This window comes from Lissotriton helveticus, chromosome 2_1 (genome assembly GCF_964261635.1).
Source record: "Lissotriton helveticus chromosome 2_1, aLisHel1.1, whole genome shotgun sequence".
NCBI classification, from domain to species: Eukaryota; Metazoa; Chordata; class Amphibia; order Caudata; family Salamandridae; genus Lissotriton; species Lissotriton helveticus.
Window position 1 is genome coordinate 426,330,930 of NC_136059.1, and position 26,748 is coordinate 426,357,677.

Sequence of the window (26,748 nt, forward strand, 5' to 3'; positions counted from 1 at the left end):
GGAGGGGCATGTATCGCGCAATAGACAGCACCGGCAACTAATGCAGCAGCTCAAACAGCAAGGAAAGTCTAACAATAGGCTTGCCACAGCCACAGCACTGCTGGCGCGTAGATCTGTGACAATGCAGACCGAAATGTGTCATTGGAGCGGAGATGTTGCCAAAGCACTAGATCAAGTACCAAATGCGGTAGAGATGATGAATGCATCTACTAGCGGAGTGAACATGACTGCACAGGAAGAAAGTAGTGAGTGTGCCTCAAGCCTGAGCAGTACAACAATGCCAGTTGCAAGTGCAGTGAGACGCAATACACGCAGCGCCACCCCATCCACTACCAACGTAAGGCAAGAAGATGCTGCCGCAGACAGGCGTCTGGGTGTTCGAGGGAAAAAGCGCTAGGCTCCCATGCACAATATTTGCCTGAAATGGTGACTTAACCATTGTTACGATGTGACCTAATCACTGACTTTCAAGTAATATTCATTTAAAAATTTTGAAATGTTTTTGGGCAAGACTCTTGAGCCACTAGTCACTTTTGAAGTTTGCTTCAATTCCCTGGTCACAATACCTTTACATAAAGCTTACTTTTCATTGCATATACTGTGTTTGTGTCATCATTACTCACCTTAGAAATAATTCTTTGTAATCTCCAATCTGCGCCTGCGCCCTTCTGCTGCGCCTGATCTTTGTAGGGCAGGGTGGTGTTGCACTTGCTGGTTCCCATCCTCCGAATCACTGTCAGACAGCTCTATTTCCAAACCTCCCTTTGTCGCAATGTTGTGCAGCATGCACATGCTGACACTATCTTGCAGCATTGTTCAGGATTGTATTTTATTGCTCCCCCGGTCTTATGGAGGCGTCTAAATTGGCTCTTCAGCAGCCCAAATGTTCATTCTATCACATTCCTTGTTGAGATATGTGCTGCATTGTATCTCCTTTGTGCGGCAGTCGTAGGATTGAGATATGGTGTCATCAGGTAATTTCGCAAGGCGTATGCGCTGTCACCTACGGATGTATGACGTTACAACGCATACTTTTACTCCGCATACCATTACAACGCGGTATTTACAACGAATACCGTTACAACGCATAGCGCTTAGAGGTGCTGGATAGTGGTAAGTATAATTTTCTATTCCAACTCCAGTCCCCGTGGACACTAGGGAAGGTGTTGGATAGAAAATTAAACTTATTCCCTATCCTAGAGCGCCCCCCAGCGCAATGCGTTGTAATAGTATGCGGAGTAATGGTCGCGTTGTAGTGGTAGTGCGGAGTAAAAAATGCGTTATAACAGGTGTATACCTTCACCTACATGTGAGGGATGAAAGGCTGTCAGTTGTTGTTTGACAATAACATTTGTAAAAGGAATGGAATGCTGTATTGCACATATTTACCTAGCAAATGTCCCTCTCCAAAATTTCCCCTTGCTAGACGGGTCTGAATGCCACTTTGGCTGAAGATATGTGAATCATGTGCACTGCCAGGAAATTGTGAAACAATGTCCGTTATGATGTTTTTGGCATTACACACAACCGGAATATTTAGGGAATGATAACATTTCCTATTCCTATACAAATATTCCTGTGCTGCAGGGGGACATATTGCCACATGGGTGCAATCAATACAGCCCAGTACTTGGGGGCAGCCTGCAATTTGGTATAACTCCTGCTTGGTCTTAGCACGTTCATGGGCTGTGTTAGGGAAACTTATGTGTGAGTGTATCCGCACCATCATGGCATCAAGGAACGCTTTGAATATTCGTGACAATGCACTTTGCGACACACCTCCTGCTACTGCAATTACTCCCTGAAAACTGCCTGACACAAGTAGATGTAGGCAACATAAAATCTGGACATGCGTTGGAATTGCATTGGTCCTATGAGTCTGTCATTGCAGGATGGGGTCCAATTCATTGATTAAATCATGTATCATTTGGGCATTCAGCCTATACTTATCATATATCTCGTCCTCCTGCTGTCCTAGCAGCGTTATGCGGACTCTGAAGATGCGTTCATTGATTCGCCTCTCTCTCTGTCGAGCAGCTTGCAGCCTCATCCTCTTCGCCATCAGGTACAGCCCGGCCATTTTGACTTCTGGGACCTCATTGTGGGTGTGTTTAAATCAGTTGCTGTTGCTCTTCAGCTGTTTCAGATTTGCACTCATGATTACCACCTGGTTCTGTCCCTTCTTAAATTGCCATAGCAATTTTGCGATTTCTATGAAAATCGCAAATTGCGATTTTTAATGCATTTCAATTGCGATTCCTTATTTGCGATTCTGTATTTGAGAATTGCAAATAAGAATTCGCAAGGGTTTTCTCAGAATTATTTTGCGATTCCTTATTTTTGCGAATACTTCCACATTTTCGCAAAAATAAAGTTAATGCATTGCGACACTGTAAATTGCGATGGCAATTGCTCTTTTTTAGCGATTCGCACTTTTTGCGAATTCTTAAACGCTTGATGCATGTGCCTGCACATTTCTAACAGTTTCTATTGTGTTTTCCCACAAGGGAAGATTGTTCTTTCACTTCTATGCTGACAGCAACAGTTCAAGTGCCACTCTCAACTTTTTCAGACACAATCTTAAGGCTCTAATCTTGGGTTTGAAATAAAATATGCATAAACCCAAGTAAGTGATATGTATCTAGAAATACTATAATAAGAGACTTGTTGTTGTTAGAGGTAGTACCTGTGATATCTTAAGTGACAGAGCAAATCAAGGCAGGGCACTCAATTCAAGGTGACCTATAACTGGCCATCAAAGAAGGCTACCTTGATATATAGAGGCACACAGGAACCCAAAAGATTATTTGCATCAGTGCTGCATAGCTGTATTATGACAATAGATAACTAGAAGGTATGTTCGTTGCTGAGCTGCTGGATGATACATAAGCAGACAGATGACAGTCTCAACTAATTTGTTTAGGAATTCTGCGTACAATACTCATATTTGATACCAAAAGGAGGTCAAAGTATAAAGATTTCAGTGATTGTTCAGGGGGCATATTTTTTAGTTGAGAAATGTTAGGCCACATCAAGTGTCATGATCTGACATAAAACACAGTTGCAATGATATAGGAAATAAACTAGTCTTTTTGCTAAAAAGCTGGCAATCTGAGTTGTTAAATCATGGCTTTTAGCAAAACCAAGTACAAAGATAAGGTTATTGTGGCAATTACATTAGTTTTCTGGGTACGTATAGGAATGGGGGGAACATGGTAGGCAAGGTGACAGGATATATCCACTTGTGATGTGCCATTAAAAGTTCTTACTCAAATTTTTGCCAAGGGTTTTGAGCACTCAGTGGTAGTTTTACAAGAAACTAACGCTGTGCAGTGCCACAAGTCATTTTGCTGCGCCGCACTGCGGTAGTTTGAAGCACACTGATGTGACATATCTACAACAATATGTCGCATCTCTGTTGCTTCCCCCTGCACTGGTGCACACACTGCTGCCATGCGCCGGCACAAGCACCCTTGCACCATGTTGCAAGGATACCTGCGTCGTGGGGAGATTGTTCCGGTGCAGGAAGGGGCGCCTTCCACCACAAAAACAATCAATTGAGGTGATTTCCTCCTCCAATCCGTGCTGCAATCCACGCATTGAAAGAGGAAAAAATCGGGGAGAAATGAAAACATTTCCCCTCGTTGAACCTCGCTATGCCACCCCTAGGGTGCATAGCATTCTGATGCATTTCCAGATTTACGAGTGCTCATAAATCTGGAAATGCAGCAGTGGACATGGGGTTACTTGTGAACACCCAGAGCAACACCCATGTCATGTCCCTAACACGCAAAGTGTTGTGTGAAAAGGGGTGATATTTACAAGCACAGGTAAAGCCTTTTAGGGTGGCTTTACATGTGCTTGCAAATATCACGTAGCAGGTTGCACTGCCGGTGCGCATGGAATGTGGCTCACCGGTGGCGCAAGGGGCTTGTAAATCTGCCCCTCATTGTAAATGGCAAACATTAACATAATCATTCCAAATGTGGTATCTAGGAATCATCACTTCGATTTAATTGAATTTAAGTTTCAGGGAATTCTAATTCATCTGAAGTTCTATAGTTGTCATGCACTTCTCAAAGTCAAGCAGGCCTGGGAATTGTCAGCGTATGTGTGAAAAAACTAGCATAACCAGAAACACTACTTATGTATTTAAAAGAACCATGTTCAATGGAGTGTCCTGTGAAAAGCAGCAAGTCTCCTAAGACCCCCAATGCTGCCCGGCGCAGGGACACCTTTAATTCACTTGTGATTTTCTATCAAAATAACAAGGCAGGTGCTGGAAACTAGAAGGCAAGAAAAACGTTTATTACTCCAGAGGAGAACACATCAACTCGGACACGGGGATGTCTCAGGGAGGTGCTCTAACTGCATCTCTTTTGGCTCTTCCTTTTATACAGGTTTGACACAATGCATCTGTTTTATTGACATAGTTACACAAGCTTGAGTGCCCGCCCCGGGCAAGTTACCACACAAACCCAACAGTAATTATCCCCCTACCCAGGTCAAAACAGACAATGTTATCTCGCAGCTGGACCTTTCTTCAGGGTCTAAAACATGTGTGACCGGCCGGATCTAAGAGTCTGTTCTGTTGATAAAAACAGGTCCCATTGTTGGCAAAAACAAGTCTTGTTGTGTGCAGTGCAATAAACCATGTTTGCAAGAGTCTGTTTGGTATTTGGAACCTGTTTGTGTAAGAGTGTCCATGGGTTTGCCTGCAAACAGAGATAAGAGGAAAAACGAGTTTGGGGCAGCAAGTGGCACTAAGGTTTGTCGTGGCAATAGGGTTCATAGCCCCCAGCACACATATCAGGTTTGGTCAGAGAGTCTGAAGGATGGTAGCAAGGACAGGGTGACCAACAGGGTGCAAAATGGCTGTGATGTGTAAAATGGCTGCAGCTTACGTGCACATAGAAATACCCACTAAGCAAGATGGCGCAGGCAATGTTCACGACCGTCATTTTACCTTTAACAAAATGCTGTGTTGAACATAAATGAACGCCGCTTATGTACACCAAAAGTTTATCGATTTTAACAGTCCCCGCTTTTTAACATAAGCTAGGTCATTTTTGTTCAGGTTCATCTGTTGTGGTGGTGTACAAGTTAACATTATTATACATGAAGCAGTGGGTGACCAACAATGATAATTGTTTGGAGGGGAATGAGGGTGGTAGAGGAGAGGATGGTATAATTATCGAGTCCATTTTTCTTTGTCAATATTTATTGCCATAAGTTTCTTTACTTCCTGTCCCATAGGATGCGAATGGGTGGCCGCTCCTTCAGCTTTACTGCCGCTAAATTGTGGAATACTCTTCCACTCTCTTTAAGGAAGTTGAATGAGCTTACCCACTTTAAAAAGGGTCTGAAGTCTCACCTTTTTCCTAGGGCTGTCTGATCCTCCTCTGTTTGTATTGCGATTATGGAGTCAAAGCGCCAGGATACCCTTTGGGTGACAGTACGCGCTTTATAAGTATACTATACATACATACATACATAGCTAAACATGTAGTTGGGCTGTTCATTGTAGTCTTTGCTGGCATACAGGTTGTACAGGCAGATACACAGACAGCAGGAGAAGAAGATCGCTATCAGTATAAACAGTATTGTCAATAACCTATGCAGTGAATGTAACAAACTGGGAGACAGTGTATACAAAAGGGTATTTGTTGTACTACATGTTTAAACGTGGTGATGAGAATAATTCCTAGATGATGCAGTAAATTCATTCTAATACAAAAACAAGTTTATCATACTAATTGTTTTGTAGGATAAGGACTACTAAGTGCATTATTGAGAACTGGACTATGTGAGGAGCCAAACTAATAAGTATATTCATGATGGTAACTGGCGTTGTATAATCCTTATGATACACAATTACTCTTTCTTCCATATGGTGTGATATTCCTATGCTATTATTAATACAATGACACTATGGATGCAATTGATGTGGAATTTCAAATGAAAACTTTTTTCTTGTCCATTTGGGGCATAATGAATACAAGGTGTTTGGGAGAGAAATTCAACCTAATATAATTGATGGTCAGGGAATGAGATTTTTCAAAGCTCTTCTTTCCAGTGTCCTTTGCAGTCAGCCATCACTGGTAGGCTTCCATTGTTCATCTAGCGTTGGCGCTGTTGAGCACCGGCGGTGGAGCTATGCGTCCAGCTCGGATCCAAATTCCACGTTGCAGGGCAGGTCGTTCTGTGTCTGGGATCACAGTCCCTTTGCCCTGTTCACTAACTAATCTATCGCTGGTACCTTAGACAGGGTACCCGCACCTTGTTCGTGATCCGTGAAGTCCATCCCTACTAACCCTATTCTATCTTTGTGCACTGTTCCTTCATCAAGTGGATTAAAACCCCATGTGAAAAAGGGGGTTGGGGGAGTCAAAGGAAGAGAGGGTGGAGTGGGGTCAGACTGGAAATGGACCAAGGGGGCAGATTCTCCACACAAGTGAGCCCATCAATTAGGCCCAATGGGCTGAGACTTCAGACACAAGTAGACCAACCGGCTGGGGGCTTCTGGACAGCCCTTCTCTCTTTCATTCTTCTTGTCGGTGATAGTGCCTCGTCCAGCATATCTTTGCTCTGCGGCGCCACCTTGGTCGTGGTCATAGGCGTTTCATGACAAGCAGCCAGGCTGTGCATCGCGTCCAACCTCTCTCTTCCAATGACTGGAGGGCGTCCTGAATCTAGTAGTGAGTATAAAACAAATTTTTAGAGAACTGGCAGGGGAAGACGTTACACAATTTAGTTTTCTCTCAAAATCCCAAGCAGCTGGGGAAATATGTATCATTTACTTAAAACGAAGATAATATGGATACTCTGAATCTTTATATCTGTGTATATTATTCACTCATGAACCTTCACTGTTGTGCAGGTCTGCAAACACCTCTAGGAATTTCCAGCTTACGTATTATCTCTTTTGTCCATTTCTTTTATGTTTATGGTTGTGGCAAGAAATCTAAAATTATTAATTATATAGCCTGTCAAATTCAAACTGACTTCTCCAGCAAAAACCTGTTGTTACAAACAAATTCCTTCAGGGCTATATTTTCTTCAAGATCTGCTAACCACAATAAAAAGTGTGATGCGCTATTATCATGGGCATACAGGTACCCTTCCTAGTATTGTGCACCATAAAGTACACAGGCTGAGCACTGTCCCATCCTGTCAGTGTTCCTTACTTTTAAATAAACATCTTGACATCAGTACCCACTCAGCAGGGCTTACTACAACATTCCTTTCAGTTTAGTTCAAATCATTTTCTGTAAACATTATTTTTATTTTTACATCATCCTTAACAACCTAGCTACTTCACTAGTTAATGAAGGACTTGTGATGTCCCTACAACTTATATGCAATGTTTGTGGTAACATGAATGATGATGGTGGTGCCACTAAGGCATTCAAACAAAAGCCACCGACATATAGCTCCCTTTTAAGGGTCAGATTAGGGGACATCAGTCATCTACCCGTCCTTTCATTTTCAGCCTATTGAAATTCCATCATTTTACAGAAAGGAGGGGCAGTAACATGGCATAATATGGTATTTTGTTCCTGTCAATTTGTTCAAACACTGTTGTGTTAAAGCCAATTAGACGTGTACTTGTGAGGTACAGTGTCTTCATGTATTCAAAAGCGTATTCACAGCATTCTATGAAGTGAATGGCTAAGAGAGAGTCCACCCAGTTGTCTTATGGAATTGGTCCCAGCATGGTCATTCCTGGACAGCGTAGGTAGTCTCAAAGAGAGAGAGAGAGAGAGAGAGAGAGTGAGAGTGCATGACGACAAGCTATCCAGTGCACTTACCACGTAGAATAGTACAGGACAATTCGCATAATAAGCACATAAACCAAAGGAAAACATAAACACGCACAGTCTTTGTATACACACAATACAGGATAGGATGCGACAATACATGTACCAAGCACAGAAACCGAAGAAAAACACAGTGTTAGTTGCACAAAAGGACTTTTTCATGCACGTCGTGCATCTGATAGTTTATTTAATTTACCCAGGGGCCAGGTTCCTTCCTTCCTCCCTTTTTAGTTTTTTTACAGTAGATGACCTAAGCAGGTGACCTTCTTTTGAAAATACATACTCTTTTTAATGGCTGGACACAAGCATAGTCGTACTAATACTCACAGTGGTGTCCCCAACATCTAGCAACGATAATCCGAGTTGAGGTATAGGTGTAAAGTAGGGATGCCAGTCAGATGTGCAATGGTACAGCTCTTCTGTTTCTATGTGGATGGAAGAAGAAGGGGTAAATCTGAAACATGACAATGTCTCTAACTTCTGGGTGGAGGGCGATAGGATGAACCCCAACCCAGGGGACCCTTCACTTCTCTATTTGGTCAGTACATAAACAAATTCATCATTTTCACTAGTGTGCGTTACATTGGTCTAAATAGGATAGAAAGTGTTCCTAGGAAAAGTGAAAGGTCGCACACTTGTGATACCTACTGGAGCCGGGCTCATTGTACTGCAATAAACCTTCAGGCTCCTGATGTAAACTGCCCTCCCATTCACTGGCTTCCAGGAGACACATTTTTAGTAAGGAATGTGTCACATTTTAATAAAAATGCTTTGTCTTTCGCATGTGGGCACCAGGTTCGGGCCTGTTTTTCACATCCCATTGGCCACCTGGTTAGCAACCCAGCCATACAAAAGCATCTCATATGGACCCATATGCACATGACACGTACACATACATACTGTACAAACATTTCACGCACTCAGAGATAGTCCCTACACACAATGCACAATTTCATAACACTATCCTATTTTCGCATAAAAGAAAGTGTGCTAAGCCTTTCCAAACTTCAGTTGAAACACCGCTATAACCTAAAGAAAAGACGGGGGCAGCATCTAAAGCACATCAATACAAGTGATGATGAAGATTTTTAACCCACCCTGAATCAGACTCATCTCTGAGATGCAGTCCTTGGCACCTTGGTATTGAAGCCCAGAAAGATTTAGTGCTGCAAGGTTAACTAATGGTGGAACATTCGCTACATGGATCATTCAAGCGCAGCATTACAGACAGCGTGTAGGAAAAGGTCAGATGTCAAAGGTATTCAGTATAAGGTAGGGGGATGATGGATTTATGCTTTCATAAAAAAAAAACAATCTACAGTGGTCTGGGGCTGTCCCCATTCACAGAATAGGGAAACTATAGGAGGTGGCAAGTTTCATTGGGTGCACCCTTGTTTCTAAGGGTGTTCATCTTGGCTACAGTGGCAAGACCACTAACAAACTTGTTTAATGTTTGCATGGAGATCAGTTTGCGGGCGGATGGGGGAAACAGTGCAGCTCCCGTTCAAAAAAAACGTGGGGGCACAGCTGTGCCTGGAAACCACAGATTTGTAACTGCCATGGCTGGCAGACCTACCCATGGACTCCGCAACCACTGACTAGGATGACATGCCTTAAATGCTTGTGCAGGGTGCACCACTCTATATCACATATAAAGAAGCTGTGCCCTTCTAAAACCAGCAATATGTGTTTGCGCCTGACTCCTAAGATGCGGTGCCTAGAAAAGCTTTTCCATATACAATCTAAACAGATGACCTTTTTCCTAGAAGGTTGTGGGTGGTTAAAACAGAGCAAGACTTTCCTTAAATTATCATTCAGGTCATGTAACTTGTGCTTAGACATCAAATGCTAACACTTAAAATGTGCTTTCTTGTGATGTTTCTCCGAGCCCTGGCTTTGGCCATGCAAGCAATATGTTTAGGGAAGATATTTTCTCTCTTTTCATTGAATAGATTTACTTCTCAATTCTATCTTATGTTAGACTGAATGGCATACCCCTGGTAAGTCTCAGGAGCATTTGAAAAAACACCCTCTGAAGGTCGGCAAGATTATTAGAGTGGAGCGTGGGTGGGAAGGTAGGTGAAACACATGGTTTGCAAAATAAAGATTACGGTGTTTAGGACCCCAAGAACCAGAATGCACCTGGGGCTCACAGTCAACCAATATCTGGCTAAAGTACTCCCTTGGAAACTATACAATAATAGTACCAAAATGTTCAATGAGAAAAATATGTGCTTTGCTCCTTCAAGGGAGCTGCAAAGTAAAAGATGCTGAATTTATTATCCTCTTCATTGACATATCTAAACGCCAGGATCTTACAAATTGCTTATGTTGTAGAAGTGAAAATTAATAAAACATATCTTGACTATTCTTTTAGCGTTGTTTCTGCGTACTGCATCTTTTTCACTTTTTAGACTTGAATTACTCATTCTACTGGCCACTGAAAATCGAGTTTCTTCTTTGTGTATTTGTTCCACAATGAGCCATACATTATGGGACAAGTACTTTATATCTAACAAATGATTCGAGCTTAAACAACCATTTTTCAACAACTTTAGAAAAGACAGGCATGATGGATATCGGTTAAAATAAATCTCTCGATTAATCCTAAATTCAGACAAGAAGTCTGCATTACCTGCCCTTTACTATTTGCAAATAGTAACTTCTGCACAATCAATCAATCAATCAATATTCACGAGGCTAATTCATATTTAACGTACATGTCTTTGTTAGGGGTGCCTTCCGGCAGAGCTAGCTGACTGACCTCTAACAAACGGTCCGGTCTAAAACAACGACAAAACAATCTAGAGAAAACAGGCAAGACGTATTTACCGGTCAAAATTAATATCTCAATCAAATAATTTTAGACAAAAAGCCTGCACTACCCGTCCTTCGCTCTCTGCAAAGAGAGAGAATATTCCTATTCTCTGTTGTTTGCAAGCAGGGAATGTCTCAAATAACTCAAAAAGGAATACTAGTATTCGATCAAACTATTCAATCAATCAATCAATCAATTTGTTGCTTTTTCACGACCTTACCCGGACCGTATGTACAGTTCTTTGTCTTTCCCTTCCAGCGCCTCATTGTCCTCTCACTCCAATATCAATGCGGCACTCCTCTAAGGTCCCAGTCAGGACCGCAGGTCACTCGAGAGAGGTCCGTCCGGAACCGGTGAAGTTCAGTTGATCGGCAGCCAGACGAGGGTCTTTTCAGGGCAGGTTAACTCTAATCGTTTAGATGTTCACTCCGTCGTTAGGACCTCTCTCACCGAATCCACGTGTTGCTGATGGACCCCGCGTTGGGACGCCACTTTGTGAAAAGCAGCAAGTCTCCAAAGACCCCCAATGCTAAGCGGCGCAGGGACACCTTTAATTCACTTGTGATTCGCTATCAAAATAACGAGGCAGGTGCTGGAAACTGGAAGGCAAGAAAAAGGTTTATTTCTCCAGAGGAGAACACATCAACTCAGACACCGGGATATCTCAGGGAGGTGCTCTAACTGCATCTCTTTTGGCTCTTCCTTTTATACAGGTTTGACACAATGCATCTGTTTTATTGACATGGTTAGACAAGCTTGAGTGCCCGCCCCGGGCAGGTTACCACACAAACCCAACAGCAATTATACCCCTAACCAGGTCAAAACAGACAATGTTATCTTGCAGCTGGACCATTCTTCAGGGTCTAAAACATGTGAGACCGGCCATATCTAAGAGTCTGTTCTGTTGATAAAAACAGGTCCCATTGTTGGCAAAAACAAGTCTTGCTGTGTGCAGTGCAATAAACCATGTTTGCAAGAGTCTGTTTGGTATTTGGAACCTGTTTGTGTAAGAGTGTCCATGGGTTTTCCTGTAAACAGAAATGAGAGGAAAAACGAGTTTGGGGCAGCAAGTGGCACTAAGGTTTGTCATGACAATTTATTATTCATTTATTTATTGCATTTGTACAGCGCAACAGCTACCCGTAGGTTTCCCGGCGCTTGGGATCGCTAAAAAACTTAGGGGCAAAAAGCAAAGAAAGAAGTGAAAAGTTATTGATTGAACAACCATGTTTTAATTTCCTACCGGAATTTGAGAAAATATTGCTCAGTGCGCAGATGAAATGGAAGCGAGTTCCAGATCGAACGAGCCAGACAAGAAAAGGAATGTCCGCCCATTCTCACTCGTCTAACCCTGGGAACTTCAAAAAGATGTTTATTGGATGACCGGAGTGTGCGAGATTGGCGGTATTGATGGACCAAAGCCTTTAAGTACTGAGGTGCATTGCCCGACTTAATCTTGTGCATATAGCACAAAGCTTTGAACTTCACACGATTATCAATCCAAAGCCAGTGAAGATCACATAGCGAGGCTGAGATCGGGGTTCTGTATGGGAGTTTGCAAAGTAAACGGGCAGCAGAATTTTGTACAACCTGTAGCCTATGTAATACTTCCTTACTTGCCCCCATAAATAATACATTACCATAGTCCAGCCTAGATGATATAAGGGCATGAACTCCAGTTTTCTGGGTAGGCAGAGGAAGCATCCATAGGATTTTTCGTAGCCACTTAAGAATCACAAAACAAGTGGAAGCTACTTTAACAGCTTGTCATCGTCAGCTGATCGTCAACAATGACGCCCAAATTACGGGCCGATTGCACGGGAATAGGAGGTGGTCCCATCTTAGTGGGCCAATGTTGAGGGCCCCAGAGGGATTTGTTATTGCCGAAAAGAAGTAATTTGGTTTTATCCCCGTTTAACTTAAGTTTGTTAGCATACATCCAATCGGCAATGCTAGTCAGTGCAACACAGAGTCCCGAAATATCATGCTTGGTTTTGGCCGAAAGTGAAAAAATAATCTGGGTGTCATCGGCGTAAGAATACACCGTGAGCCCCGCTTACTCCGCAATTCTAGCCAATGGACTTACATAAATATTGAAAAGTAAAGGGCTGAGTATGGAGCCCTGAGGGACTCCATACCGAGAGGCATGAATTTTGGAGTTAGAGGTGGCCGAGAAAACCTGAAAAGTTCTCTGCCGTAAAAAGCTAGCTAGCCACTCAAGTGCCAGTCCAGTAACGCCATAAGATTGGAGGGTGTTAAGAAGGATGGAGTGAGAAACAGTGTCAAATGCGGCACTTAAATCAAGAAGAATAAGTGCCACAGTTTCCCCTCTATCTACTAGTAAGCGGATGTTTTCCCTAACACCCAGCAGAGTGGATTCCGTGGAGAACCCTGCCCTGAAACCCGATTGTGAGGAGTGAAGGATATCATGAGACTCCACGAAACTAGTCAGCTGGATGTTGCTCCAAGATTTCTGAAAATAAAGGGAGAAGAGAAATCGGACGGAAATTGGATTGCTCCTCCGGGTTCAGATTAGCTTTCTTTAATAAAGGCACAATCATGGCATGTTTCCATGCTCCCGGGACCGTGGCTTCAGCTAAAGAAATGTTCAGTAACTCTCTAATGAGATTAAGTGAGGACTGATTCAGAGCTTGAAGGACTGACGGAGGCAACGGATCCTTCGGAGATCCAGATTTAATGCCCCTTAAGATGTCGCAGAAAGTGGTAGCATCAAGTGGAGCCCATTTATCTAAAACCATGGTATTAGTAGTTAATGTAGTCACCTGCGAGGAAGGGTCCTTACGAGAGCCGTTGGTAGAGGAGTTTGTAGAAGATGTATCAATCTGTTTATCAAACTCGGCATAAATATTGGCAATTTTATTGGTGAAGAACTCAGCCAGCTCTTCACATTGTTTGGAGTCAAGATGAGGGGGATTAGGCTGTCAAGCAGCTCTAGAAAGTTCTTTAACCATCTTAAAGAGTACCTTGGGGCAGTTTTGAGCTTCTAGGATAGTCGAATTTACATGCCTTGTTCGCGCTTCACTACAATGTCTATGGTAATTACTAAGGGCTGATTTATAAAGCAATTTAATTTTGAGATCATAGTATTTGCGCCATTGCCTTTCCAGATTTTTACATCTAGTTTTTTCCAACTTTAAAGTCTCAGAAAACCAAGGAGCCGGTGGAAGACAATGAGTGCACTTCTTCTTAACCGAGAGGAGACAGGCATCTACAGAAGAGCTAAGCCAGTGGTGAATGGCCGCAGCTTCCTTTAGTGTGGTAATACTAGATACTGGTCTCGTATTGTCAAGGCAAAGATTTAACTTATTAGCATCCAAATTTTTCCAATTTTTGCTATTTTTAGACACTGAAGTAACAGAAGAATTGGCTAAGGAATGCCCAGATTTGATTTGAAATTCAACCAAGTAGTGATCCGACCAGAGAACGGGAAACGCAGGTTTACATCATATCATATTTAGATTAGAAAGAATTGGGTCTAGCAGATTGCGTGCTATATGAGTGGGACCTGAGTTATGCAAAATGATGTTAAGTGCTGCTAAATCCGAGATGAAATTCCCTGTTGTAGCTAAGGAGGTGTCATTCAGATCAATATTAAGCAGCAGCAACTGGGCGATATAGTCGGAAAAGGATGCAGCCCACAAACTTACTGGTCCTGGAGGGCGATAAATGAGAGTCCCTGAAAGAGTAAAATTAGGAGAGAGCAGTAATTTGAAGAGGCCCACCTCACAATCAGGGAGAGCAAGATCATCCCATTTACAGGTATGTTTGTTCTTAAAATTAATAGCTAGACCTCCTCCTTCTTTGCCTACACGGTTTCTACCCAGAAGCAAATAATTAAGGGGGAGAGCCGTTGCAATATCCGGACCGGAGCTATCACTTAGCCATGTCACCGTAAGAAAGATGGCATCTGGCTGTGATCCTTCCAGCAGGTCAAAAATGTCTCTTTTATGTTTTTGGAGCGACCTACAGTTAAGAATAAAAAATTTGAAGACTGGATCAATAAGGCGAGATTGTACAGACCCTCCTGTGCAAATTTTAACTTTCCGTCTAGGGGATAGGGATGGAAAGCCGCAGTCATGACAGTAAAAAGGACACTGATCACAGTTTATAGGAACCTCATTAGAACAATCACTGTATCGGAAAGAAATAAGAGCCTCACAAGAGTAACAAAGAATACCTTGTTGCAAATGAGCAGCGGTTCTGGCCCCACGCCCCAGCCAGCCACGGACGGGCGCAGACGGGCTTGCCTCTGGTGCGCCATCTGCGCGCCCGCTGCGCTTCCGCGTTAGGAAAGTCATAAGTACTCTATGGCCTGTATGGCCCGGAGCACTAGCCCGCTGACCTGCCCTCACTCAAAATGGTGCCCGCCCAAACCGCGATCCATACGAGGCAGTAGCCTTGTCCCCAGTCAGCCCTAGATCAACCAACACGAGACCAGTAGGGTGAGTAAGTGTAAAAATAAAATAGAACACACAGCAATTTTAAAAATCAAATGCAGAACAATTATTCCAAATTTAAAAGCGTCCCTAAAGATTCTCGGCTTTCCGCCTCAAGAATCAAACTAACAGAACTAGCATTGAGCGCGGCGATCTGGCCTCCTTAAGTACTCTATGGCCTGTATGGCACGGAGCTCTAGCTTGCCGACCTGCCCTCACTCAAAATGGCGCCCGCCCAAACTGCGATCCATACCAGGCAGTAGCCTTGTCTCCAATCAGCCCTAGATCGACCAACACGAGACCAGCAGGGTGAGTAAGTGTAAAAATAAAATAGAACACACAGCAATTTTAAAAATCAAATGCAGAACAATTATGCCAAATTTAAAAGCGTCCCTAAAGGTTCTCGCCTTTCCGTCTTAAGAATCAAACTAGCGGAACTAGCCAATAGGGTTTATAGCCCCAGCACACATATCAGGTTTGGTCAGAGAGTCAGAAGGATGCTAGCAAGGACAGGGTGATACAAAGGTGAACAACAGGGTACAAAATGGCTGTGATGTGTAAAATGGCTACAGCTTACATGCACATAGAAATACCCACTAAGCAAGATGGCACAGGCAATGTTCACGACTGTCATTTTACCTTTAACAATATGCTGTGGTGAACATAAATGAACGCCGCTTATGTACACCTAAAGTTTATTGATTTTAACAGTCCTAGGATAAAAATAAGACTAAATTGAGAAGAAAAAGTAATTTAACTTTATGAGAAGAAAGTTAAGAAAGAAGGGAACCATTTCAAATCTATGTCCTGAAGGCTTAAGGTAGAGAAGAACATGAAGGAGAGTTTGCACCTCCCTGCTGGGTATCAACAGGAAAATCAAGATTGTGAGCTAGCTCTGATTATGGGAAACAGTAATGCAGAGCAGAATTAATGTACTAAAGGAGATCTATGAATCTATAGCAGAGTGGTGTCCTGATTCAATCTGTCCTGCTTCTGTTGGGAAGTAGAAGATAGTACAAATGGTGACCAGTCTTAAGACCTTCATGTTCCACTCATTTGCATTTTAATGGCCCTAGTCTCTACCCTACTTTACTGTTGTAAGAACACAACGCTATGAGAGTGGTTTACTGTAACTGGGTCTCCAGCACCCTCTTTCATTTAGAACATGGTGCATTCAAGTAAAGAAATATGCAATATATTGTGTGTGAACTACATGTCTGATAAGTGCCTGCCAGTCTTTGTGGTTGTGCTTGTTAAACAAATACATCACTATCTGGTGCAATTATTGGGGTGGTTGTATGTGTCTCACAATGCCTGTGTGGGACTGAAAATCTCTATTGGAGTCAATTTTCATGAATTTCTTCTTGGATGAGTTCTATGGCCAAGGTTGCGGCACATATTATTAAATATCTTTATATGTGCGGGTCTTGGAATGTCCTTTCTTTCTGTTTGTGTACACTGTGTTCATGATTGAAAATACACATCCACATGAAAATGAAATAGTTGCAAGATCAAAATACATGTTGGTGACCGCTACACTATAATTGCATCTGACTGCCAATGTTGGAGAGGTATTTCTTCTCGTCTACTCAACAAATTTGCATTCTGATATTCTGCACAACAATGATGGGGCTTTAAGCCATTATAAGTAACACGAATCACTAATGTAGTCTGTAAACTGGAGACGATGATACCTACTATACGGCTATACAATGACAGAGATGAAGGAAGGTAACCTTGTCCAAATTCTCATCTAAGACTATTTCATTTCAGCTACTTACACGCTGTCTAGGACAGGGAGTACTGAAATAATATATTTGAAAACGTTTAAAGGCTAAGTAATATCTCTAATAGGACTCAAATGCCATACAACATTTTATTAAAAGCTGCTGATGATTTAGAAGATATATTCATCACATTCATTCCTGAGAAAATGAAATCCCATAAAAGGTCTACATAAAAATGACTGAAGAGCTTGACTCTCAACAGAACATTGACTATGAGCACCACAAAAGGACTGAAGGACATTAATCCAGTGTGCGTTGTGTTTTCTGAAATCGAACAAAAGTCTGTAAATAGATGTGTGCAAATGTGTTTTGCACGAAAAGGTTTTGAATAACGGATATTGCCATTCAAGATGTTTGCAAAGTTTGCTTACTCTACCTTACAAATGTGCAGTTTACCAATGTGCAAAGTTTTTCAGGGCATTGTGAGACAATTTTCACCACCTTGTAGTATCATTTTTAGTCTCTTCAAATCAAGTCAAGACATAAAATGTATGCATACTTTTTTCTGGCAAGTTATCATTTTTCATAGTCTTTCTGTGCATGATTTCAAATGTCTGAAGAACTGTCTTTCCAAGTTCAACTTTTTCAACATACATTGCAGAATATGAGATGGATATACTAATGTGGCATAGTATAACATATCAAAGATGCATGACTTCTTTATCATTAATCAAATAATACCATAGGTGGAAGGCTCTAGTGATATTTATTGCTCGCAAAATGTATTCTGAGTTGGGTCTAAAATGGTTGACCAACCTTTCAATCTATATATCATTATGATAAAATGTACAATACTGAAGAAGAATAGACTTTGTATGGACTATTTAAAACCTTGTCCTACGTGTCATACTCTAAACAGGCCAGAACTATAGAATTTGTTTCTAGATTTTAATCCTGAAACATTTGTTGTGCAATGGTGGCATTGTTATGAGACCTTGCTGAAATACAAAATATAATTTCAGGCCCAATTGCCTTTCAGACCTCTGCTAAACACTCCCATGGCTTTAACTTCGCCCCACTAATTTTTAATTCATATTCCATTAGTGATGTAGAGTTCACTCGTTAGCGATAAAGCCCGTATTCCTGCGAACTGTGGTGTCTCAATATCAGTTTTGATGTTTGCCGGAGATTTGTGTCCTGGCTATTACTGAAACGAGTCTTCCTCTTCAGTTTAACATGTTTTAATATTTTTTATGATATTGTCCTGAAAACGACTTTGCAAAGTATGAGAAAAGTTAAAGTTGATGCTGATAATCTTGAAATTTTGTCTCAATATTATCATCGGAGCATTACATTTACTCAATCGATGGAGACACTCACTCAAATAAATTAGTTAACATCATATTTCCTTAGAAACCATTGGGAATTCTTATTGTATTTAGATGGTATATGTGGCGAAAGCTGCTGTAGCAGCTAGCTGTGGTGCAGAAATGTGGGAAATAGTTAACATATATCAGGTTCAAATTGCTGATAGTAAGTAATTGACATAACAACTGTGTATCTCCTGGTCAAGGTTTGATGAAATGGCATACCTTGATTCGGACTATATCTGTTCTGGTGGATATATTTTATTTGTCCCATTAATAATCTGGTCACAATGGTGGTTTGTGCAGCATACATGGTACATATTTTCATGAAGAACCCTGAATTCTGTAATTTATTTGATGTGCATATGTGGTTTAAACAGTGTTGACATGCAACAAGTCAAGCTTCGGTAACAGGCATAGGCAGAAGTGAACTAAGCAAAGGGAGCTCTAGAGGGCATTAAGGGTAAACAGATGCCTATTTTACAGTGTACATGTGCCAAGGGCTATTATAAGGTTTCTAAGTACTATAATAGCAGTGAGTTAAGAGACGGATGGTTCTGAATATGAATCGGATTCAAATGCGAGACAGGACAGTGACATCAAGAATTGAGTGATAAGGCTGTCTGCACAGCGGGGAATAACAAGGCTGGTGACAGCGGGTCTTCATTGTAGTATGGCAGGCTTGCGTCAGATGAGTGGTATGGCTGATTTGGAGTCACTGATGCCTCAGGTAGCAAACCAGGATTATCTCAAGATTATCACTCAGTCCCTGTTTCCCGTTTCCCAACTTCAAAGTGGAAATCACTTTGATAAAAAAAGAAACAGTGACTGCTGCCGACCATACAATTGTGACAAGTTGGGAGTCTTGTCAGCATTTCCTTTTTTTCTGAAGCCAAACCCAAAAAGCAAGGTCTTTCTTCAGAAAATTAACAATGATTATCCTTGACGTGCTGGGATAATTCTCCCAATTTGGGCTGGATGCTTTGAAAGTTTCAGGTCCCGGACACCCTGTGGACATGACTTCAGAAGGCCCACCCCAGATAGCTGGGTCTTTAGGAGAAATGTTAGCAGAAAGTTCCCCTAATGAAAGGGATTTCTCTATGGCAGGGCTTGTAGCATTGGAAAAGACACAATACCCAGTCTTTAAATTAAATGGAGGATAATTGAGGTGGAAGTATGTTTTTTCTCATTTCCAACCTCCTCTAAAAGGACTCAATTCATTTTTGGGAGGTCAGTCAGTAGACCAGTGCAACAAGTGACCACTTACAGAAATGATATTTTGCCCCATAGCAGGTAAATTTAGAATTTTGCTTCTACCTTCCCATCTACTGTTGTTTATGGCGCACTTTGAGATCCTACACGTAGCTTAGAGAAGTAACTTGTAGTCATGTTTCCTGTATATCCTAGAGGACAAATGGGTGAGAGATACCGACATTCTGATTTTTCGAGAATTAAATTTTTAAGGGAGGCACAACATATCTTCTGCTAATGTTTGGAGTGTACCATCCAGCACTAATACATGCTTTCAATACAACAGACTGATATTAGCATATTGAAACGTGTACTATGGACAGGGGTTACTAATGGCTCCTCTGCCATTATGCTTATGATTTCTGGATCAGGAATGAATTAAAAAAAATGTCCAAAAAGTCTGAAAGTACTACAGTCTTGGGGCTACCTGAAACGTTATAGTGTTCCCACTAGATTGCTTAGTGCTCCAGTGGATAACCTCTGCAAGAGATTGAATGCACACATCTATAAAATATATACACACATTAAATAACTGAATATATCAAAAGCTTTATTAAGTATCGAAGTGGTGAAAATGAGGGTTACTCATACTTTAGTACTCAGACTGGCAAGATGGGCGCACTATAGTGTAGCTCGGCTGGCCGTGAGCAAACAATCCACCATAATCCTGAGATCGGCCAGGGCAGGCGACTGAAAACACTGTCCACCGCCATTGGAACATCCGCAGATCTGGATGACCTGGAAATTGCCACGGAAATCGCATGCTGCTTGTAAGAATGGAGACAGGCGTCAGACAAAGTCAGGCATAATGGCGTTACCACTTGATCGAAAAAAAAAAAACTCGGGGTAGGCCAGCAACTGAGAATAATGCCGCAGAGGAGAGCATGGCTCCCGGTGCTGAGATCGCTGATGTGGAATCGAGAAGTGTGTCTGCGCAACCTAGAGATCGGTCCCGGACACAAATCCCCAACCCGAGCGGCTACAACGCAGGAAACACTGGCTCGCACAGCAGTACCCCAGGCTTGTCACCCAGAGAACGTGCAGCACAGGGTGGAGGTAGTCACGGAGCCAAGGAAACAAAAATCCAGGCTCACAGGGGAGCACACACTGAAAAACTGGGGAGAGCCTGTATAATCTATGGAACTGCCCTGAAAATAACCCTCCGGCCGGAGCCACAGACAACACGGAAAATACAGTCCGCACCAAGAGAGCCGCCCGGACGCACCATCTTGAGAGCGCAAGGAGCGGGGCAGAAGCGAACCGTGGAGATGAGAAGACGGAGGCGGAGCACACAGGGAATCAGAAGACGAGAACCGGGACGTAAGACATCAGCGGTGCATCTGCCCCCTCAGATTCACATAATAACCCCACAGTGCCAGGACAACATGTAAGTCACATGTATGAAATCCCAAACAATAAAAGGCTGGGGTAAATGGTACTGTGGCCTGGAGCTCAGACAATACAGAAAGGTAGGAACTGTAGGCAAAACAGCGAGTGTAGGACAAAGACCCTGGAGCTCACCTATGGAACGTGGTCGAAAATAAACCAGCTGCAGACCCCACTCAGTGAAGACCAAGGTAATCCCTCCAGTTGGCAGGGAAACATAGGGGACATGCCAGGAAATACACAGCAGCAACATCGCAAACATGACATGGCTCCCATTGCGATAGTTGGGGCAGAGAAGCCGTGAGCAGACATGAACAGAAGTGCTGCTTCAACCACTCAAAAGCCGTGCAGCGCCACACAATGGAGACAGGTCACTACCATTAAAGCACAGAGTGAAACAAAGTCAAGATAAGTGCAAGGAATTGGTCACTAATACACCCGATCAGGGACATAAGTGTAAACACAACAAGGGTGTAGAGTACAGAGCCTGGTGCACACCACAATAAAACGAAATAGCCTAAACGGTGTCCATGAAACTCAAATGGGGAAAGCAGATAAAGCTCAGCCCAAACTAATATTCGAATCGCAAAAAGACAGAAAAATGACCAGCGTAGCGGCGGACGACATGGAGGAACAAGGCAGCTCTGCAGACACTCTCGCAGCTACGCTGGCAGCCATGCAGAAAGCCTATAGTAAATAGATGGCAAAATAGATAATCTACACCTGCGAATGGACCACCTAGCCACCAAAATGGAGCAGAATGAATAAACTGGAAAACAGGATATCGGCCACGAAGGATACCACGAAAGAACTGAAAACCAAGGGGTATATTCACAAGAACGTGGATAACTACCGCAAAAGTAGCATAACGCAACTTTCAACATCGCAGACTATTGCAGGAAAATAACCCTGTGCCAACGTGGAATTCACAATACGGCAGTAGCATGTGATAGTCTGCCGGAACCACGGCCAATGTCTGCGATACAACCTCATGGAGACAACGGCCAAAGTCTGCGATACAACTTCATGGAGACAAAAACACAAACCACAACACCAAAAAACTTGCGATGGGCCAAAGCGCAATCAGGAAATCAGCGCTAAGTAGCGCCAGGCCTGCAACACACACCTGGCAGGCAGGAAAAATCACCATAAAAGTAGAAAAAACATCCAAACACAAACTGACCAACACCGAAGCACCATGGAGGCATCTGGAGCATGCGCACTGGATGAGTGCAACCTCACAAGCACCCCGAACGACCAGCCCAGGACCTCGGGGACAGGGAAGGGGCAAGCACAAGAAGAAGACGAAGACGAAGTTCAGTCCGCAGGCGAACAGGGTCATAGTCACGGAGGTGATGGAACACCATCAACAACTGTTCGTCACCTCCAACGTGTCATTGGGCACAAAAAATGGAATATGGAGGGACATCGTGGACAAGGTGAATGCCGTCGGAGAGCACAAGAGGACAATGGACAAGGTCAAGAGGCGATGGAATGGCATCAAGTGGAGGACCATGGAGAAACTCTCCGACAACCAGAAGGCAGCAACCCAGACTGGAGGTGGAGGCCCAGCACCACAGCTTTTGCTGGATGACATGGGGAAGCTGGTGTTGACAGTCATCAGTGTGGAGACTGTGGCCGGAGTTAAGGGATCGGACACTGCGCGACAGGACACAACACAACCGCAACTGGGTGAGTGACCACCAGGTACTCGGCGGATGGGTGGAGATGGGCACAATGGCACACATGCACAATCAAGCAGAGCACAGTGCACATCCACAATGACTCTGGGTCCTCGCCCAGATCTACAGACTGTCACAATGTACAATGCCATGCTGTCCAAATGTCATCATGTACCATGCAGCTACATACATGTGGACACATTGTAATAAGCCCCTTCACTTCGCAGGGGCACCATCAACACTTCCTACAGAGCAGTCCCAGACATTCTTCACTGATGACAAGGAGGACAACACCAGCATCGACACCCAAACCAGCCAAGACATCATTGACCTCATCCGCCAGTCACCTCCAGGATCAGGGCCGCCCAGCTACATCTTGGAGACCCCACCCCCTGCGCAAAGCACCCAGCAGGAGCCACCCACAGTCCAAGAACTCACCCAAGACTCCCAGGAACAACGCATGGCCTTCCAATGCCGTGGACTGGAGTGCCAGAGGGAGACAGCAGAGCAGGTGCTGTTGGGCTTCGGCATCATGGCACCCAAAATTGACGCCATCCTTGGGTGTATAGGCCTGCTCCTTGGTCTCCACTGACTTCGCTGGAGTCATGATGCAGAGAGAAGAACACCTGCCTGCTCACAGTGGCTCCAGTGATACCATCGATGAGCTGGCCCAAATGCAAAGGCTCATGGAGCCATCGCTGCACATCAGCGGAATGTAGCTGGAATCTACCATGCCCTGCAGATCCTCATCATGGCATTGCTGCCACAAGGTGTGGTGATAATGAATGCTGCTGCCCCCACACCATCCACATCTCCGCCCCCTGGTGTGTCTCTGCCTCCCAATGCGGCAGGCCTAACCATCCCGGCACCTTATGTGTCAGTGGGACACAGTGCCGCAGCCATTACAGCAACACCCACAGGTAGGGCAGAGCACTCATCCGGGGACTAGGACGTGGATGTGCCTGTGATCAGAAGAACTCAGTAGCATTCATTTCCGCAACCTGGCCTGTTTCTGTTTGGTCCCGCACATGGCCTCATGACCTTCCACTGACCCACGATTCACTCAGATGCATTCACCTTGGACAACGAGATGGACTGCCACATCCTGTTTGATGACCAATGACACGGTGACCAGACTGCGGGCTGTACCCTTCCTCTTCCGCAGTACTTGTCATCCCCGGATGGACACTGGCTGGCCCTCAAATGGTCCATATTGTGTATTGTGCTCGGCATTGCACTGTACCGCTCCAGCTGCAGAACTGTCCCTGGATGTGCAATAAACATCCCGTGACGCACTGCTGTGTCATGTCCTTCATCATTCATGTATGTATGTGTGGATAAATGTAGGGTCAGTGATTTCCCTTGTGTCAGAGGGTGTTACGTTGTAATTTGTGTTACGGGTCCCGTGGACACCACAAAAGGGACACACGTCTCAGACACTTCCTTGTCCGGACACGGACTGAACCACGCCCATTGCCCACGAGTCATTTTTGCAAGCCCTGTGCTGTTCCGGTGTATGGCAGGCCAGACCACTCCACTAACGCTTCGATGGGGGCTCATTGCTACCCATCGCAGGCGTACTCGCTGGTGGTGTGCAGGTCACAAGTCAAGTTGTCAGCATGTCACAGTCACACCCTGAGGGCAGGTTTACACGCATACCGCACCCATCAGGCACAGGCGTCAATGGCCATGTGACCCCGCAAATATAAGGGACAGACAGCGTCACATACACCTCTGCCGGTGGTGACTGGATGATGGACCCAAGGCCTTAAGGCCGGCTCGGGCAACCCACCATGTGACACTGACTGGGGTTGAATAGGGTTTGTGGCACACAATGAATTGCAGCCGGCTCAAGCACCCCACCACGGAACAGTGACTTTAGGTGCACTGAGTCATTGCACCTTAAGCTGCTGAGCGGGTGTGCAGCCTGCAATGTTGCCTTGTCCTGGCGGTCCGGAATGCTCAGGATTAGTGTGCCCTGCTGGACCGCAGTGTAGGCCGAGCCAGCAGGCAGTGCAGGCCTACCGCCACGTGGCCTCGCTTCCAGGATCACAGAGTTAGTGGCACCCATTGGGCTGAGCAGGAGTGCAGCCTGCGATGGTGCTGGCTGCCCTGGTATGTCCTATGCCATGGAGTAATCAAGACCTAGCACCAGACGTGAGACCTGGTGGCCTGCACAGTGTGGCTGCATGGTGTGGAGGGTGCGATGTCCATGGTCCCTGGGCTTTAGGCTTGCAGTGGCACCTGGTGGGACCTCCTGTCTACACACCGGTGGTGGAAGGTGAGCAGTGAGGCCCAGGTGTGCATGGGTGGGCATGCTCCGATGGGCGACAGGAGGGGCTAGGGTGCCTCTGCCTGGGTGTGCATGGGCAGGTGGGCGATGTTGTCTTGTGCACGTGTGTGTACTGTGCCAGTCATGTATCTGGACTATATTTCAGATGACAGCTCTGACTCTGATGTGTCACCTGGTGTACTGCTATACATACCTGCAAGTGGTTGGAGACACACCGGTGGCAGCAGGTGAGCAGTGTGGCCTGGTTGCGCAGGGGCGGCACTCTCTCTCTCTACCCCCTTCTTCTCTCTCTCTCTCTCTCCTCTCTTCTTCTCTCTCTCTCTCTCCCCCTCCCTGCTTCTCTCTCTCTCCCGCTCTCTTCTTCTCTCTCTCCCCCTCTTCTTCTCTCTCTCTCTCTCCCTCTCTCTTCTTCTTTCTCTCTCTCTCCCTCTTTCTACTCTATCTCTCCTTCACTCTCTCTCTCTCTCTCTGTCCTTTGATGTGCGCAGGACCCACCTTCTCATCATGTTTTTGTCTTGCAGGCTGTGACATACGGATTGTTCCGAGGGGAGCCGCCATGTGTCTTCATTTCATTTCAGTGTTGATTTAAATAAAGTTTCATTGGTTGCTTCGAAAGTGAATGTGTGATGCTCATTTCTGTGATGACACATACATGTCACCAGATGTGATTGTGCGACATCAGGTGGATTATTTTGTACATGTTTATGTGTAGCTTATGTGGCATGTGTTTGGTCGGGGGTGCCAGGGAGGGTTGGTCCTGGGTGTGGTGTCAGTGGGTGTTGTGGCCCTCTTGGGTGTCCGTGCTGCTTGTTCAGTAGCTCTATGGTATCTGTTTGTCTTCAGTTGTGGCTCTGGGCTGTGCTTCCTTTTATGGTGCAGGCTGTGGTCCGACTTTACAACAGGTCAGAGCAGGTGTTAATTTCATGCTGCTAACGCGCCTTATCGCGTGTTTTGTGTTCTTATTGCTGATCTGGCTGGCTGTTAAGAATGTTGAGGTGTCGTGTTGTCACAGCTTTTTGCACGGGAATGCCTACTCTGCATCTCATTATCGATAATTGTGGTGGTCCTCTGTGGCGATGTTTTTTGCGGCTGCAATCGCGGGTAAACTGGTGCTGTGGGCAGGTTAACACCAGCTTGTGAACGGGGAGGTAAATTTATCATGACTTTGGCTGCGTTAAAGTGCTGTTTATTCGGCGATAGCTCCTTGTGAATATGCCCCCAAGAGTCTAAATTTGGAAAAGGTACTATTGATTATACAAGCGAAAAATGAGGAGTTAGAAGTGCGGTCAAGGGGCAATAATATACGAATAGTAGGTGTGCCAGAATCAACGAACACTGGACAAACGAAAAGCTACATTAAATGTTTGTTAAAGGATATCTTTGATACAAAGCACTATCCTCTATGATGATCGTCGAAAGAGCGCACCGATCCCCGGCACCCCGACCGCCACCCAAGGCACAACCGTGCCCAATTGTTGACAGACTATTAAATTACAGGGATACGGACACAGTGTTACGACTGGCCAGAGAAAAGAGAGACATAAACCACAAAAGGAACACACTGCTCCTCTTTCCTGATTTTACAGTGGAGGTTCAGACGGCTCTAAGAGAATACCTACAAGTTAAAAGACGTCTGCAGAAAGCAGAAATTTTCTATGCAATGCTTTATCCGGCCTGATTAAAGATAATACACAAAGGCAAAGAAAAAGTCTTTCACACACTAAAAGCAGCCATGGAATATGCAGACACGTTGCTAGTAGGCAGCAAGCAAAAAGGGCAATATGCAGAGGAGGATTGATAAAAGAAAAGACAGCTGCCAACATAAAGAAAAGAGGAAAAACGAAGACGGATAAAATGTTACAGGAGGCCAAAAAACTAAACTGATGTAACAAACAAGTTGAGACTCACAAGCTCAGACACATAACAAGCTAAGGCCCACTGGCGGAT